General features: G+C 43.1%; 2 protein-coding genes across 4 annotated transcripts in view; one reads left to right on the plus strand and one right to left on the minus strand.

Moving 5' to 3' along the window:
* Nucleotides 1-4,679, minus strand: part of MKKS (McKusick-Kaufman syndrome) — a 29,117-nt gene extending 24,438 nt beyond the window's left edge. The window contains exon 1 of one of the 3 annotated variants that reach the window (XM_011948864.1): nucleotides 4,339-4,679. The gene's annotated coding sequence lies outside the window, so the exon portion shown is untranslated. Of the gene's footprint in view, nucleotides 1-1,833; nucleotides 2,075-4,338 lie in introns of those variants that run through there. The other 2 variants (XM_011948866.1, XM_011948865.1) reach the window with 2 other exon arrangements.
* An 842-nt stretch (nucleotides 4,680-5,521) lies between these two features.
* SLX4IP (SLX4 interacting protein) overlaps nucleotides 5,522-15,740 on the plus strand; it is a 198,588-nt gene continuing 188,369 nt past the window's right edge. The window contains exon 1 of the mRNA XM_011948867.1: nucleotides 5,522-5,674. The gene's annotated coding sequence lies outside the window, so the exon portion shown is untranslated. The remainder of the gene's footprint in view (nucleotides 5,675-15,740) is intronic.

Here is a 15,740-nt window from a genome sequence, read left to right on the forward strand (position 1 = left end):
GTGCCATTCGCATCACCCGGGAATTTATTAGAAATGCAAATTACCAAGCTGCCCCTGACCTACTGAGTCAGAAACTCTAGGGTGGGGTCCAGTAATCTGTGTTTTAATTAATTCTTTAGGTAATTCTGAAGCTGAAGTTTGAGAGCCACTGTTCCAATCTACCTCCACTAATCCATTCTCTACACTTTTAATATAGCCGTCTTGCAAAAAAACCCAAAAAACAAAACAAAAAAACCCAAATCTGGTTGTATTCTTGCTTTGCTTAGAAGCCTTTAGTGACATTTTTGACTAGAGTGAAATCTAAATTTCTTAGTACAGCAGAAAGAAAAATCCACTAGGATCTAGATCCTGCCTACCAGTTTTCAGAAAGTCAAGCACTTTAAATCATTTTTGTTAAGAATGCATTGTCATGTAGTGACTAAGGGATGAGCTGTGGACTCATACTACCTGGCTTTCCTGGCTTTGAATCTTTACTTACCACTTTACAACTGGCTGTGTGGCCTTGGATGAGACACTTAATCTCACTACGCTTCAGTCTCATCACATGTACAATGTGAATAAAATTGTCCATATCACAAGCTTGCTGTGCAGTTATCACAATACTTGGCACTTAGTCTGGGCTCAGTAACTGTTAGATATTATTATTATTTTGATTATGTCAAAAAGAAAAAAACATTACTGGAATTAACCTGTAGTATAGCAAGAACAGGAGAGGATTAGAATTAATGCCCAAACTAAGGCAAGCGGTCCCCATAAAGGAGGGCCCGCTTCTTTGGGCAGTTTCAGTGCGTTAGCTATGAATAAAAATACCCAGAGTCTCAAGAGAGAGGTTCTGAGGCCTCTGGGGTTTGACTAGGGTGGAGTGAATCTGGTATTCAGATTCTAGGATATTATAGGACAGATAACAGTCAAGCTTCTAAAGTCAGAGCCAGGAAAGCTGTGAAGAAGGTCAAAAAATTGATACAGAGCAAAGCAGCAAAGACAGGGTGAATAATTTCAGGTTTATTTCTCTAATAACAGTTAATGGGGCAGCTAAGTGATCAAATGTGAGAATCCTATGATGACTGAAACTTGGTCGACATTTTCAGACATGTTGTTGGTCACTTAACAGCAAAAGCATTGAGTAATGGTGAGAATCAAATTCTAACTCCCATCACAAATTAGTTATGGTCTTGGACAAATTACTTCTCTCCTGCCTCAATATCATGATCTGAAACAGGGGGCCACATTATGAAGACAACGATATATATTCATAGCTTAGTGCAGTGCTTAGCATGTGGGAAGTGCTCAATACATGGCAGCCATTACTTTTATTGGGAGTATATTATCTTACACAAATCATATATAAAAATAGGCACCCCTGGAGGTTCCAGCTTGACTGAATCAATTACATATTATCATCGAATATTTTGACTAAAATTGGGTTCTAACTTATAAGGCGAGGAAATATTGGAAAGACAAATCCAAACACAGTCATGTATCCCACGTTCACATCATTTAGGGATTAGCAATTTTCACTTCAAATATATATGAGATTAATTCTATCCAAATGCTCACTTACTGTCTATTATGCTAGCAAGACTATTAGGCTCAGGGGGAAACTACCGAGAAGAGTAAGGCATGATTCTTGTCCTCAAGGAGAATACAGGTTTGAGAAGAAAATGGGACAATCTTAATAAAACATAGTTCACTGCTATATAGGATCAAAAACCAAACCAAACTCCCCCAAAAAACTGTACAGATCAAGTCTTTACCAAGTTGACTCATTTTTCAAAATTGTAGTTCTCATTTTTTCCTCTATCCTCCTCTCAGTCTCAATCCATTTTTACTTACTCCATCTTTAGTTACTGCAGGGAGTCAAGATCTAGAAAAACTAGTCACTGCCACCCACTCTAACAGAAGGTAGCAGCCACTTGTCTTCTCTGCTATATTCCTAGTGCATAGCAGAAAAGTAGAGAATCTTGTTCCCTTTGTTCCACAGAGGATGGCTTATCCTTCTGCTTCAGCTCTTAGTTCAGATGTCACCTACTCAGAGAGCCTTTCTCTGAGCACTCAACCTAAGTGTTTTCCCTCTCCCTCCCCATTATTCTCTAGCACATGTGTTTCCTTCAAAGCTCTACCTCTGTGGTGAATACTGTTATGTGCCACCCTGACCCCCCAAGGAATGAAAGGCTTATTTCCCCAGATCCTGGAAGTGCTGAGACAGACCTCGGCTGCCAGCCTCTGTCCATGATTGACTTGGCTGAAGAGAGTTGAAGTTAGGCCCTTTCCAGGGCAACAGACATCCAACGACAGATCAGTTAAGCGGTATAAAGGCCTGGCCCTTCCCTTCAACTGTGAAGGGCCAGCCCAGCACTAGAGTTCCTGTGGGATCGGTGGAGAACATCCTTGAGACTTCACTGCAGCCTAACTTTTTCTATCTGCCCAGTCCTGCTTCCTTTCTTCCTTGGTCATCATCCAAAAAGTCTTCTCTAGTAAATGTCCAGCCTCCAAATCTCCTCAGAGTCTGATTCTCAGGAAACCCAACCTAGGACAATCTAGAAACATCTTGTTCAATGTCAATGTACAATCACCCCACAGTATCTGGGGGACTGCATCCAGGACCCATGATGGATACCCAAATCCAGACGCTTAGGTCCCTGATTTAAAAATTGTTTAGTAGGCCAGATGCCATGGGTCACGCCTGTAATCTTAGCACTTCGGGAGGCTGAGGCGGGTGGATCACCTGGGGTCAGGAGTTCAAGACGAATCTGGCCAACATGGCAAAACGCCATCTGTACTAAAAAATACAAAAATTAGCCAGGTGCGGTGGCTCACGCCTGTAATCCCAGCTCTTTGGGAGGCCAAGGTGGGTGGATCACTTGTGGTCACTTGTGGTCACTTGGGGTCAGGAGTTCAAGACGAATCTGGCCAACATGGCAAAACGCCATCTGTACTAAAAAATACAAAAATTAGCCAGGTGCGGTGGCGGGTGCCTGTAATCCCAAACTACTTGGGAGGCTGAGGCAGGGAACATTGCTTCAAGACGGGGGCGGAGGTTGCAGAGATCAAGCCACCGCACTCCAGCCTGGGCAACAGAGCGAGACTCTTTGTCAAACAAACAAACAAACAAACAAACAAATGTGTAGCATTTGTACACAACTTACCACATCCTTCCATGTACCTTGAATCATTTCTAGAGTACTTACAATACCTAATACAATGTTAAATGCTATGTAAGTAGTTGTTACACTGCAGTGCTTAGGGAATGACAAGAAAAAAGGTCTGCACGTGTTCAGTACGGATGTAACCATCATTTTTTCCCCAGAATATTTTTGTTTATTTTTTTAAATAGAGTCTATGTCGCCCAATCTGGAGTGCAGTGGCACGATCTTGGCTCACTGCAATCTCCGCCTCCTGGGCTCAAGCGATTCTCCTGCCTCTGCCTCCCAAGTAGCTGGGATTACAGGCGCGCTCCTCTGCGCCCGGCTCATTTTTTTGTACTTTTAGTAGAGACCGGGTTTCGCCCATGTTGGCCTGGCTGGCCTCAAACTCGTGACTCTAGTGATCCGCCCACCTCGGGCTCCTAAAGTGCTGGGATTACAGGCGTGAGCCACCAAACCCCGCCGACCCAGAATATTTTCTATCCGCAGTTCGTTGAATTCACAGATGCGGAACTCATGGATAGGGAGAGTACTGTTTATCTCCCATAACTAGAACAAGGAGTCAGGACCCTGCACGTCCATCTTGGTCATTGCTGTATCTACTAACTCGGCAGTGCTGTAGACACGTGTATATCTGTTCATGGATAAACTGACGATGTTAATGAATGAATGAAACCGTCATATTGACAGTCTCTGAAACAGGATTTGGGTATCATCTGGGAGGAAGATGAGCATGACCTTAGAGGGTCATCCCTACAAGATCCACAGCCCTGCAAGCCCCGCGGCTGCTTTCACGCAGCTGGCAGGGCCATGCACAACGGCTCGACGCCGTCGGAAGGCCGCCCCCACCTCCCGACAGCCTGGGGTACACCGTGCGCCCTCCAGACAGTCACGGGGAGGCACACGGGGCTCCTCCCAGCGAGGGAGGGGACGGGAAGTCACAGGTCCGGTGTAGAAGACCTCCTCGCCGCCCGCATCCGTGCCTACCGCGACATTTACCGTCGGCAGCTATTTCAGAGGTCGGTCTTTCGCCTCCTACAGAGAGCCAGCCTCCTCCTTGTCCCCGCCCTCAAATATCCTTCAGTGAGGACACCGGCGACCTTTGCGGGTGGAGAGGGAGGCGCCTACAAGCCCCTTCTACTCTCTTCGGCCGGACAGAAAGCGGCTTTTCCACCTAAAGTTCCAGCGCTCTCACCTGCCCACCAGCCGCCGCGCCGCCCCAGGCCGCCGCCAGCAGGCCCCAGAGACAGATCTCAAGCCGCCGCTGCTGCCGCGGATCCCAGCAACCTTCGCGTAGCGCGGAGGCACGGAGCACGCGCAGCTCTGCGGTCGGCGCCGGGCCGCCCGCACTTCGCCTCTCCGGGTTTTCCATGAAGCTCCAGTCAACGGCGGCCGTCACCGGAAAAAACGGGGAGCGAAGTTTATTCAGTGTATATTCGAGCAAATTGTTGAAAATGAAATTTTAAAAGAACGCATACAATTTAAATAACATATCAAAATTGTACAGCTTCCGCCTTCTGTTGAGCGCTTAGCAATGATTTACTGAATGAATGAAAGAAGAAGTCCATTGCCCTCTGCTCGCTGGCCTGACATGACCAATCACAAAGCGCTTGGATTGGTGGCTCAGCGCCAGTATCCCGCCTCTCTGTGCGGTTGTCTCGAAAATCAGGACTTAACCTCCAGTAACTTCCGGGATCGGGTTTGGAGAACGGACATGCGCCGTGAGAGCTAGTTGCCTTCTGAAGCATCCGCCCTCAGTCCTTCTTGAGGGCTGACCCGGAAGCGCGGGCTTTTACGACTCGGTACTCTTCATAAATTAGGTAATTCATCCGTTATTTCCCCATCCTGCTTCTGGGTTCCAGGACAAACCTTTTGTTCTCTTTTAACATTAAAAAAAAAAAAAGGAAGTTATGTTCAAACATGGCTATTTTCATTAAAGTTTATCCGGCACTGTGAAAGCTACCTTTCCTTTCCCATAATCTTTCGCACCGAATATATGTTTCATTCTAGAACTAGTCATTTTCCAATGTTAAGAAGACATACCACAGAAAAGCGGTTTTTTTCTCTGGATCAGTTCAACTGCTAGCACTTTGAGTTACCGTGATTCGTTACTTGCTAATCATAGTCATTGGGTTCCCAGCCTTTAAATAGCCTGCGTCCGGCGCCATTTTTGTTTTGGGCACACTTTGAAAGCCGCGATATTCTGAACGGAGGCCATTTTTCTTTCGGGCAGATTCCACGGGCCATCGAAGTGTTTCGCTGCCATCTTAAATCCTGGCGGTGGCCTCAATCCAACAGCGAAGCTTCCCAGATCATCTTGTGTTTGGGCGGCGGCTGAGTTCTCAAAAGCGCGCGGAGACCCTGGGAAGTAGGAAGTAGGCGCGAAAGTGCTTCCTCTAGGCTTCTGAACGTTGGCTGCAGCGCCGGCTACCTGTGTAGTCCGAGTTTCCACAGCCAGGTACTGCTCCACCAGTGACCCTGGACAGTAACAAAACATAAAAGCCCGAGCCCAAACCCCGCCACCATCATAGGTAAGCACATGGACCTCTGACAGCCTCAGATGTTCCTTCAGGTGAACTGAACTGTTTGCCCATCTCCTCCCTTCTGGTTTTTTGCTTTGAGTTTTTGAGACTTTTCCGAATCCTTCTCCCTCTACTTCCACCTTTCTTCATCGTCTTCAAAAAGCCAAAAAGTTGCTAAACATCAGGGTGCCATCAGCATGGGCTTTAAGGTGGAAATACTATTCAGGAAAGTTAACTTTATCGTCGGAGAAAGGGAATGCAGTAGTAGATGGGCCAGGTATTTGTATCAGATCATGGCTACCTGCATCCAGAAGTACAAATACCTCCCCCTTCCTGGACATTTTTGGGGATGTGACGTAAATACAGATTGCGTTTGTATATACTTCCCATTCATTCATTTATTCAGTGCATTTCTTGAGTACCTTATTTGTGCTAGGCCGTAAGGATTCAGCAGTTAACTAAAAAAATCCATTAACTCATGGAGCCTACACTTTATCACCTTGACATCTACTGGGTTGAGACAAATAACAGTATTTTATGGTTCTTAGCACTGCTAGTCAAGTATTTGCTTTCTCCTTCCCTTGAACCCTGTTTTTTAGTTTTAGTTTTTAATTTTTTTTGGCCCGGAGTAGGAATTAATGGTATTGACACTTACTTCTTGGATCCTAGACATAACGATATTTGTAAGCCAGTTGGCTAGTGTTACAACCAATATTCCAGTTACTTAGGGCCTTGTTGTTCGAAGTTTGGTCCACCTACCAGCAGCATCAGCATCCTCTGGGAGCTTGTTAGAATTACACTTCATGCCTCACTCCAGAGCTGCTGAATCAGAATCTTCCTCAAGAAGTGCACCTTAAAGTTCAAGGAACATTGAGTCAGGGCATGGTCTAAAGATATAGCCCTTTCTTTCTTTCTTCTTGTTTTCTTTTTTCTTTTTTTTGTTTCCCTTAGATGGAATCTCGTTCTGTTGCCTGGAGTGCAGTGGCGCGATCTTGGCTCACTGCCATCTCACCCCCTAACCCCGCCAGGTTCAAGCAATTCTCCTGCCTCAGCGTCCCCAGTAGCTGGGATTACAGGTGCGCGCCGCCATCACCCCCGACTAATTTCTGTATTTTTAGTAGAGACGAAGTTTCGCTATGTTGGCCTGGCTGGTCTGGAATTCGTGACCTCAGGTGATCCACCCACCTCGTACTCTAAAGTCCTGGGATTACAGGCGTGAGATACCGCGCCCGGCCTGGCCCATTCTTTCTTCAACCCGTGCTTCTTAACTAGATTCACAGTGTATTATCAATTGATTCCATGCTCTAAATGCAGTGCATATTTGACAGGTTCTTCTGTGCTTTTAGTTCATTGACTTGATGTTTGGGCATCAATTTAGCATTCCAAAAAGTTGAAAAGAGATTCTGTCATCCCGATATACTTTTATGTAACTTCTGTTATGACATAACATCTGAAATGTAGGGTTTTCTCTGTAAGTCTTAACATCCAATTTACCACTGGCTTGCGTTTTTTTTTTAAAAAAGTTGTTTACTGTGCTTCTTGCTTTCTCATATCTTGTATGCATATGTGCTTTTAATTAAAAGTTGAACTTAAAAGTTTGCATGTGGACAGCAGTTCAATACTGACTTGGAAAACATTGGGCCTTGGTTTACCAAAGCTTTTTGTGACACCTTACTTTCTTCTGTCTTCTCATTTTGTTTTATTTCATATATGTTTTTATTTTTTGAGACAGGGTATAACCCTGTTGCCCAGGCTGAAGTGCAGTGGTGGGATCATAGCTCACTGTAACCTCCAACTCCTGGGCTCAAGCCATCTTTCTGCCTCCACCTATCAAAGTGCAGGATAGTGGGTATTAGCGACCACACCCAGCCGCCTTCTGTCTTTCTGTAATGAGAAATCTAAATCAAGAGTTCTCGACCTTGGCTGCACATAACATTCACCTGGGAGCTTTAAAAACAGACTCCAGAGATTGAGACCCTCTGGATGAAATTAAGGAGTCAGTAAGGAGTATGAGAAAACAGAAACAACTTTTACGTTTTTTGTTGTTATGTTAGATTTTCTCTCCCTTATGATGTTACTTAAAATAATCAGGATTTTGAAAACCATGAAAAGAATTGGATTAAGAATGTAAGGAACCAGCTTTCCAGTAACTGGTCAACTTGCCAATTATTTGCTTTGTGTCCTAAGAAAGTTGTCCAGCCTTTCTGCTTCTCCCACCATCTATTAATTGGGAAAAGAAAATAAGGCCACTGTTGTTTTTTATTTAGTTTCATGTGGTGTTGCCAATTGTAGTGAATATTTATATTCTGTGAGTGTGAGAAAGAAAAGTATTTTACAAGTGCAATATTCGTTGCTTCTTGTGTTAACATCCCTTACATTGTGTGTGGCAGTAGAGTGTGATGGGTTAGGAAACTAACTCTAGGGCTAGAGTTCAAATTCTAGCTCCTCTGCTTATCAGCTTTGTGACCTTGGTCAGATAACTTATCCCTTCATTACCTCAGTTTCTTCATCTGTAAAATAGGGTTGATGTGAGCGTTAGATAAATTAATACAAGAAAAATGCTTGTAATAGTGTCTAGCACATAGTCACAGCCATGTAAATATTAATTAACTATTGTTAAATTTTATTATAATTACATTTCTGGGTTTTAAGGTTTTGTTTATGCATGCAAATCACCAGGGGAAAGGTATTACAATTCTGTGACTTTTCAGGATTTGAACTTGTTTGGAAAAGAAGGTGATCTAAACACAATATACCAGGCCAGGAAGAGGATTTTTTTTTTCTGTATTTTTTTAAACAGCTTTATTGAGGTATAATTGTTATACAGTTAATGCACATATTGAAGTGTACAATTTGATATGTTTATGCCAGTGAAACCATCACCTCAACAAGATAATGAAGGTATCCATCACCCCTAAAAGTTTCCTCTTGCTTCTTTGTCATCCCTCCAGCCACTCCTCTTCCAGGAAACCTCTGATCTATCACTGTAGATAAGTTTGCTTTGCATTTCCTAGGTGTTTTTTTTTTTTTTTTTTGAGATGAAGTCTCCCTCTGTCACCCAGGCTAGAGCGCAATGGTGCGATCTTGGCTCACTGCAACCTCTGCCTCCTGAGTTCAAGCGATTCTCCTGCCTCAGCCTCCCAAGTAACTGGGATTACAGGCGCCCTCCACCATGCCTGGCTACTTTTTCTTTGTATTTTTAGTAGACATGGGGTTTTACCATGTTGGTCAGGCTGGTCTCGAACTCCTGGCCTCAAATGATCTGCCTACCTTGGCCTCCCAAAGTGCTGGGATTACAGGAGTCAGCCACCATGCCCGGCCGCATTTCCTAGGTTTTTATCTAACTGCAGTCTTAGAGTATGTGCTTTTTAGGGGGTAGGGGTTAGTTTGGCTTCTTTCATCATCATCATCATTTTTTTTTTTTTAATTTTTATTTTGTTTTAGAGATGATCTTGCTGTGTTATAGAGGCTGCTCTTGAACTCCTGGTCTCAAGCAATCCTCCTGTCTCAGCCTCCCAAAGCGCTGGTATTACAGGCATGAGCCACACCATGCCTGGCCATCATAATTATTTTGAGAACCATCTTTATTGTTGGGAGTTTCGATAGTTTATTCCTTTTTAATTACTGAGTGGTATTCCATTGTGTAGATATATAATAATTTGTTTACACATTCACCAATTGATGGACATTTGGTTTGTTCTTATTTTTACAATGCTCATTCTCACATTGCTTTGTTCTTCTCTAGCTTATTTTAATTAAAAAATTTTTTTTTCTTTTTTCATTTTTTTGAGATTGGGCCCCACTCTCAGGCTGGAGGGCAGTGGTGTGATCTCAGCTCGCTGCAGCCTACACCTCCTAGGTTCAGCTGATTCTTGTGCCTCAGCCTCCTGAGTTCAGGTGATTCTCGTGCCTCAGCCTCCTGAGTAGCTGGGACTACAAGTGTGCCCCACTGTGCCTGGCTAATATTTTGTATCTTTACTAGAGATGAGTTTTCGCCATGTTACCCAGACCTGCCTCAAACTCCTGGACTCAGGCAATCCTCCCACCTTGGCCTCTGAAAGTGCTGGGATTACAAGTATGAGCCAGGGGCCTGGCCTGACAATTTTTTTAGAAGTTTAATTATTTGGTAATGAAGCCGCCTGTGTACAGTGAAACCAAGAGGTGATAGTTTTAAAGCATGTTTGTATTGAAACTTCACCTTTGCTGTTATGTAGTTTATGAATTAATGTTTTGCGAATGAAACACGGCTTTTTAAGAATGCAGAATGTGTGCATTGACTTTTAAGTGTATTGTTAGTTCTTGACATGTACATGTCTAATCATTTTAAGCTGTATTAAACCTCAAGTCTACTTTTTAGAGATTGAGGACAATAATTCATGCACATGAAGAAACCTACTTATTAGGTAGCAAAGTAGAGAGCTATAAAGCCAACCCTATAATGTCATAAAACTCCCCTTTGTCAGGGAAACGGAGAGTACCACTTATATTTTGAGTTGATGTAAGTGTATTTCTAAAGTCTTTTTGCTTCTATTATGTAAAAGCGGTTACTGTATTTATTTTAGTATTGACGTTTTGTGCTTGAATTAATCAGAGGTGGTTTAAAATTGGATTTGACTGATGTTAATTATAGGATAATATATAGAATATGGCTGTTACAATATCTTGGACATAGAAATTCATTTGTGTCACTGTTGACTTATCTTCTAGTTAGAAAAGATTGGAGTTTTTTTTTTTTTTTTCCATTTAAAAATTATTCTGGGCCCAGTGTGGTGGCTCACGCCTGTAATTCTAGCACTTTGGGAGGCCAAGGCGGGCAGATCACTTGCGGTCAGGAGTTTGAGACCAGCCTGGCCAGCATGGTGAAACCCTGTCTCTACTAAAAATACAAAAATTAGCCGGGCATGGTGGCGCACACCTGTAATCCCAGCTACTTGGGAGGCTGAGGTGGGAGAGTCGCTTGAACCCATGAGGCAGAGGTTGCAGTGAGCCAAGATAGTGCAACTGCACTTCAACCTGGGCGACAGAGCGAGACTTTGTCTCAAGAAAAACCTAGAAACTAAAAAATAAATACAAATTATGTTTAATTTATGTAAAATAAAATTATTCTTGGGTATGTAGTTTTCAGAGTTTTAATCAGTGCATTGAGTTTTGTAACCACTATTGAAATCAGCACATGGGACAGTTCTATCAGCTCCTTCCTCCCCAACTTCCCTTCTGCCACCCGGTTGTAGTGCCCCTTACCCCTTCACCTTTGGCAACCAGTGATCTGTTCTCCATCATAACAGTTTTTGCTTTGAAATGATTAGATTGTAAAACTATTTCATTAATGATTATCAGAACTTTTTTTTCTATGTAAAAGTGACTGGAAAACATTAGTTTTCAGAGTTCTTGGGTTACAAAGTGGATTGATCATGTGCTGTTTGCTTGTACTCTTGTTAAAATGATTCTGTTTAACAGACTGAGCACCCACTGTGTATCAGGCACTAGGCTCCATAATTATATATCTGATCTCATGTAATCCTTACAGGAGCCATGAAATAGAAACTGTTGTTATTATCCCATTTCAGAGGTAAGAAAACCAGAGAATTAAAGGAGTTGAATGGCCTGTCTCAGGTCATACAAAGAGTCAGAATTTGAAGGGATGAGTTTTACAAGAACCTAAGGACCTGTACCAGGTGTGGGTGCCTATGTCTGTTTCTGACTAGGTATTAAATAAAAACTAGATTCAGGCCGGACACAGCGGGGTCACGCCTGTAATCCTAGCACTTTGAGAGTCTGAGGCGAGCAGAGTGCTTGAGCTCAGGACTTAACAGCCTGGGAAATATGGCAAAACCTCATCTTTACAAAAAATACAAAAATTAGCTGGGCGTGGTGGCTTACACCTGTAGTCCCAGCTACTCGGGAGGCTGAGGCAGGAGGATGATTTGAGCCTGGGTAGGTTGAGGTTTCAGTGAACTGTGATCACGCCACTGCACTTCAGCCTGGGCGACAGACCAAGATCCTGTCTCAAAACAACAGCAACAACAACAACAACAATGGAAACCTACTAGATTTTGCCTATTAGTAAAGCATCCCATGCGGTGGCTGGTGGGTATTTTCTGTGGGCACAGCAGGAAGGGGAGGCTCAGGTCATGGGTCAACTGACTAGGTTGAGAGTATAGAGTAACTAAAAGGACTGTTCCATGGAATTATTCTTGGTAGAGTATCAATGTTTGACTTACTTTTAGTGACAAAGTATTTTTAAGTTCTAATTTTTTTGTTACTTGCATTATCCTCTTTCCATTGTTGAAGCTGAAGTGTTTTTTTTTTTTTTTTAAATAAGTAAACTGGCATTCAGAATTACCATCTGAATAATAACAAAAGCTGATTCTTTTTTGCACTGAAGTTGCCTTTCAGACTTTATCTGAGTGGTCACCAGTGAAGCCTTCGCTCATTTGTCGTTTTTCCTCGTTCTTTTGATAAGTTTATGATTCATTCCTTGATACTGGTTGTTTTGGTGATAAGATTGGTGCATGTGTTGGGAGAGGACAACAGTGAAATGATTTCTCATTCTTGAATTATAGCTGCAACTTCAGAAGTTCTAGGGCCTTTGCTGTTTTCTGTTTCTGTTCCCATAACTAATGAAAGTTCTTTAAGATGATAGAAAGAAGCATAATAATTTCCTAGATAAAATTTGAAATCTGGAGATTAGAAGCCTGAAGTTAATTTCTGGTCTATTTAATGAGAGCAGTTGCTTGTGACATAGGCCAGCAACACTAGAAAGAAGACAAATGTGAATTTCAGAGTGCCTTAGATTTTCCCACAGAATAATCTGGAAGGTCATTGACTTTCTTTATTAGAGTTTATCTCTGCTTTGTATTTAAATGACAGGACAATCTTGTGATACTGTTTAATCTACTTCCATTCCCTCCCCAAATTAATTTTTTAAGACTCTTAGGATCTTTCTCGCTCCACTAAAAACACACATGTAATCATATTTTTGGTGGGGTCATACCCTATCAAAGTCTCCTCATTGTGAAAGAATGCTTGTTTTCAGGCCTCAGAGAGTGGACTCAAGAATGCACAAGAGAAGATGAGGCATCATTTTTAAGTTATAATATACTCTAACTTCTCAGCATACTTACGTAAGTTATATACTTTCAGATATTTGGAAAATCGATCTTTTTGGGTTGTCCTACACTTCTTAAAAACAGGCAACAAGATAAAAATGCCACTGAATTTAGACTTGAATTTCCAGCTCTGGTAGCAAAGGCTTTTTAACATTTATTCTGTAAACCTGGGCACTGAGCTTGCTGCATCCTCCTGAAAGCAACTGTGAGGGCCTAGGAAAATAATCATTTAAGATGCATTGTTGCTTTTTGTGTGTGTGTGCACATTTGCTTTTTAATGATCAGTTAAAAAAAATGTAGAAAAGCCTCAGGATGTTCCTTGATTTAAAACTTAATTAACATAGAAGCTAATAATATATTTTTCATTTAAATGAATGTTAAAATGCCCGTATTTTAAAGACAAAGAAATTTATGCACCAAAAACATCATCTTTGTGGTATAAACTTCAACCATACCTCTAATCTATTGCCCATTATTTTCAGTATGAAACACTAAGATCTGGGTATGTGTTTATATGGATTACAGCTCTCAGCTTTGGCTGTATGATATATATAACTGAAGTGTTATTTATTTGGTGAAATCGGTCCAGGGTGCTTGACCTCTCTTTTGGAATGCTTACTGTGGAATTTGGAATTTGGGGACAGTAAAGATACATTGGATAAATAGGTATAAATCTAAAACAAAAACAAAAACAAAAAACCACAGTCTGATTTAGTAACATCGGTGGACCCAAGTCAGCAAAGTTTTAATGTATAACTGTACCACATCCCAAGTATTAAAGAGGAGATGAATGGACCCTGTCCTTGCGAATCTTATAGTCAGGGAGAGGACCAGATTTAGGTGTAATTCAGCGGGCTAGACATGAGAGTAGAGGTGGTTCAAATGTGTCTCAGAGAAGGAGCAATTCACTTGGTTCATAGAAGGCTCCAAGGTGGCATCCGAGTTAGGTCTCAGAGGATAACTCAACTCGCCTTAGGAGAGGACATTCCACAGTGCACCATGCATGGATGAAGGCAGGGAGAGATGGAGCTGCCTGTTCAAGGACATGAGCCAGGAGTCGGTTATGTGGTGGCATTGCAGGTGTGAAGTTGCCTGTGCCATAAGATGGAGGTTTGGGCAGGGGCACTGATACCGTTTGGATTTGTGTTCCTGACCAAATCTCATGTTGAACTGTAACGCCCAGTGTTGGAGGAGGGGCCTGGTTGAAGGTGATTGTATCATGGGGGCAGATTTCCCACTTGCTGTTCTCAGGATAGTGAGCTCTCTCGAGCTCTGGTTGTTTAAAAGTGTGTCGTACCTCTCTCTTTGCTCTCTTCGTCCTGCTCCAGTCATGTAGGACACGCCTGCCTCCTTTTGCCTTCCACCATGATTGTAAGTCTCCTGAGGCCTTCCCAGCCAGGCTTCCTGTAGAGTCTGCAGAACTGCAAGCCAATTAAACCTCTTTTCTTTATAAATTACACAGTCTCAGGTAGTTCTTTTTAGCATTGCAAGAACAGACTAACACAAGCACCGACAAAAGGGCTTGTGATGCTGTGGGAAATCCCAGTGAAGAGTTTTGAATAGGGGACTCATGCTCAGACACCTCTGATGTTGGGTTTGGGGTTGGGGAAGTACAAGGATAGAGATTAGAGGTACTTTAAGAGGCCGTAGTTGTCGGGGTGTCCTCAGGATAACCCTTTCTTTGGGGTCTGGACCTCCTGGCACCGCCGTGTGTTTTAGTCTGCCTGTGCTGTCATAACAAAATACCTTAGACTGAGTAATTTATAAACAATAGGAATTTATTGCTCACAGTTCTGGAGAATGGGACGTTCAAGATCCCAGCAGATTCACTGTCTGGTGAGGGCTTTCTTTCTTTCTTTTTTTTTTTTTGAGATAGAATCTCGCTCTGTCACCCATGCTGGATTACAATGGCGTGATCTTGGCTCACTGCAACCTCCGCCTTCCAGGTTCAAGCGATTCTCCTACCCAGCCTCCTGAGTAGCTGGGATTACAGCTACTTTTTGTATTTTTAGTAGAGATGGGGTTTCACCAGTGTTGGTCAGGCTGGTCTCAAACCCTTGACCTCGTGATCCACCCGCCTTGGCCTCCTGAAGTGTTGGGATTACAGGTGTGAGCCACCGCGCCCGGCCTGGGCTTGCTTTCTGCTTCAAAGATGATACCTACTTGCTGTACACTCACATAAGGTAGGGAGGCTGGGGAGCTTGTTTGAGCCTTTTCTTAAATAAGGGCACTGGTCCCATTCGTGAGGATGGAACCCTCATTACTTATCACTTTCCAAAGTCCCCACTGTTAATACTATTACACTGGGCACTGGGTTCCAACATATGAATTTGGGGGGATACCAACATGTAGACCATAGCACCGTGTTGTGATTTGATTTTTCCTTCTCATGGGAGGCGGACGGGCCCATCCATGACTGTCATCTGTTCCATCCCAGGTAACGGGCTGTGTGCATGTTGTAAGGGAAGAGAACATGTGTTCACCACAGATTCTCTGGCAATTGGTTCTTCTGTGTTAAGATATCACAACTCATTGGGTTTTGTAAAAGAATAGTGAGGGACATGCCCCTCAGCTCCCAGAGGATATGAAAGTCTTGTGGTTGGATGTTGCACAGTGGTTGTCAAGGCCTGAATAATGGAAGGGATGAGAAGACTTTCCTTCCACCCCCTACTGCCTTGCCAGACCTGCGGAGACTTCGTTGGGAGGCAGAGGCACCTTTCTCTGGGCACCACCTCTGCCCACTTTTCTGTTGGATTGTTTTTTCTTTTTCTTTTTCCTTTTTTTTTAAGATGGAGTTTCGTGCTTGTGACCCAGGCTGGAGTACAATGGCGCGATCCTGGCTCACCTCAACCTCCACCTCCTGGGTTCAAGCGATTCTCCTGTCTCAGCCTCCCGAGTAGCTGGGATTACAGGCAAGTGCCACCACGCCCGGCTAATTTTTTTGTATTTTTGGTAGAGACAGGGTT

Source organism: Colobus angolensis, unplaced genomic scaffold (genome assembly GCF_000951035.1).
Source record: "Colobus angolensis palliatus isolate OR3802 unplaced genomic scaffold, Cang.pa_1.0 Scaffold285, whole genome shotgun sequence".
Lineage (NCBI taxonomy): Eukaryota > Metazoa > Chordata > Mammalia > Primates > Cercopithecidae > Colobus > Colobus angolensis.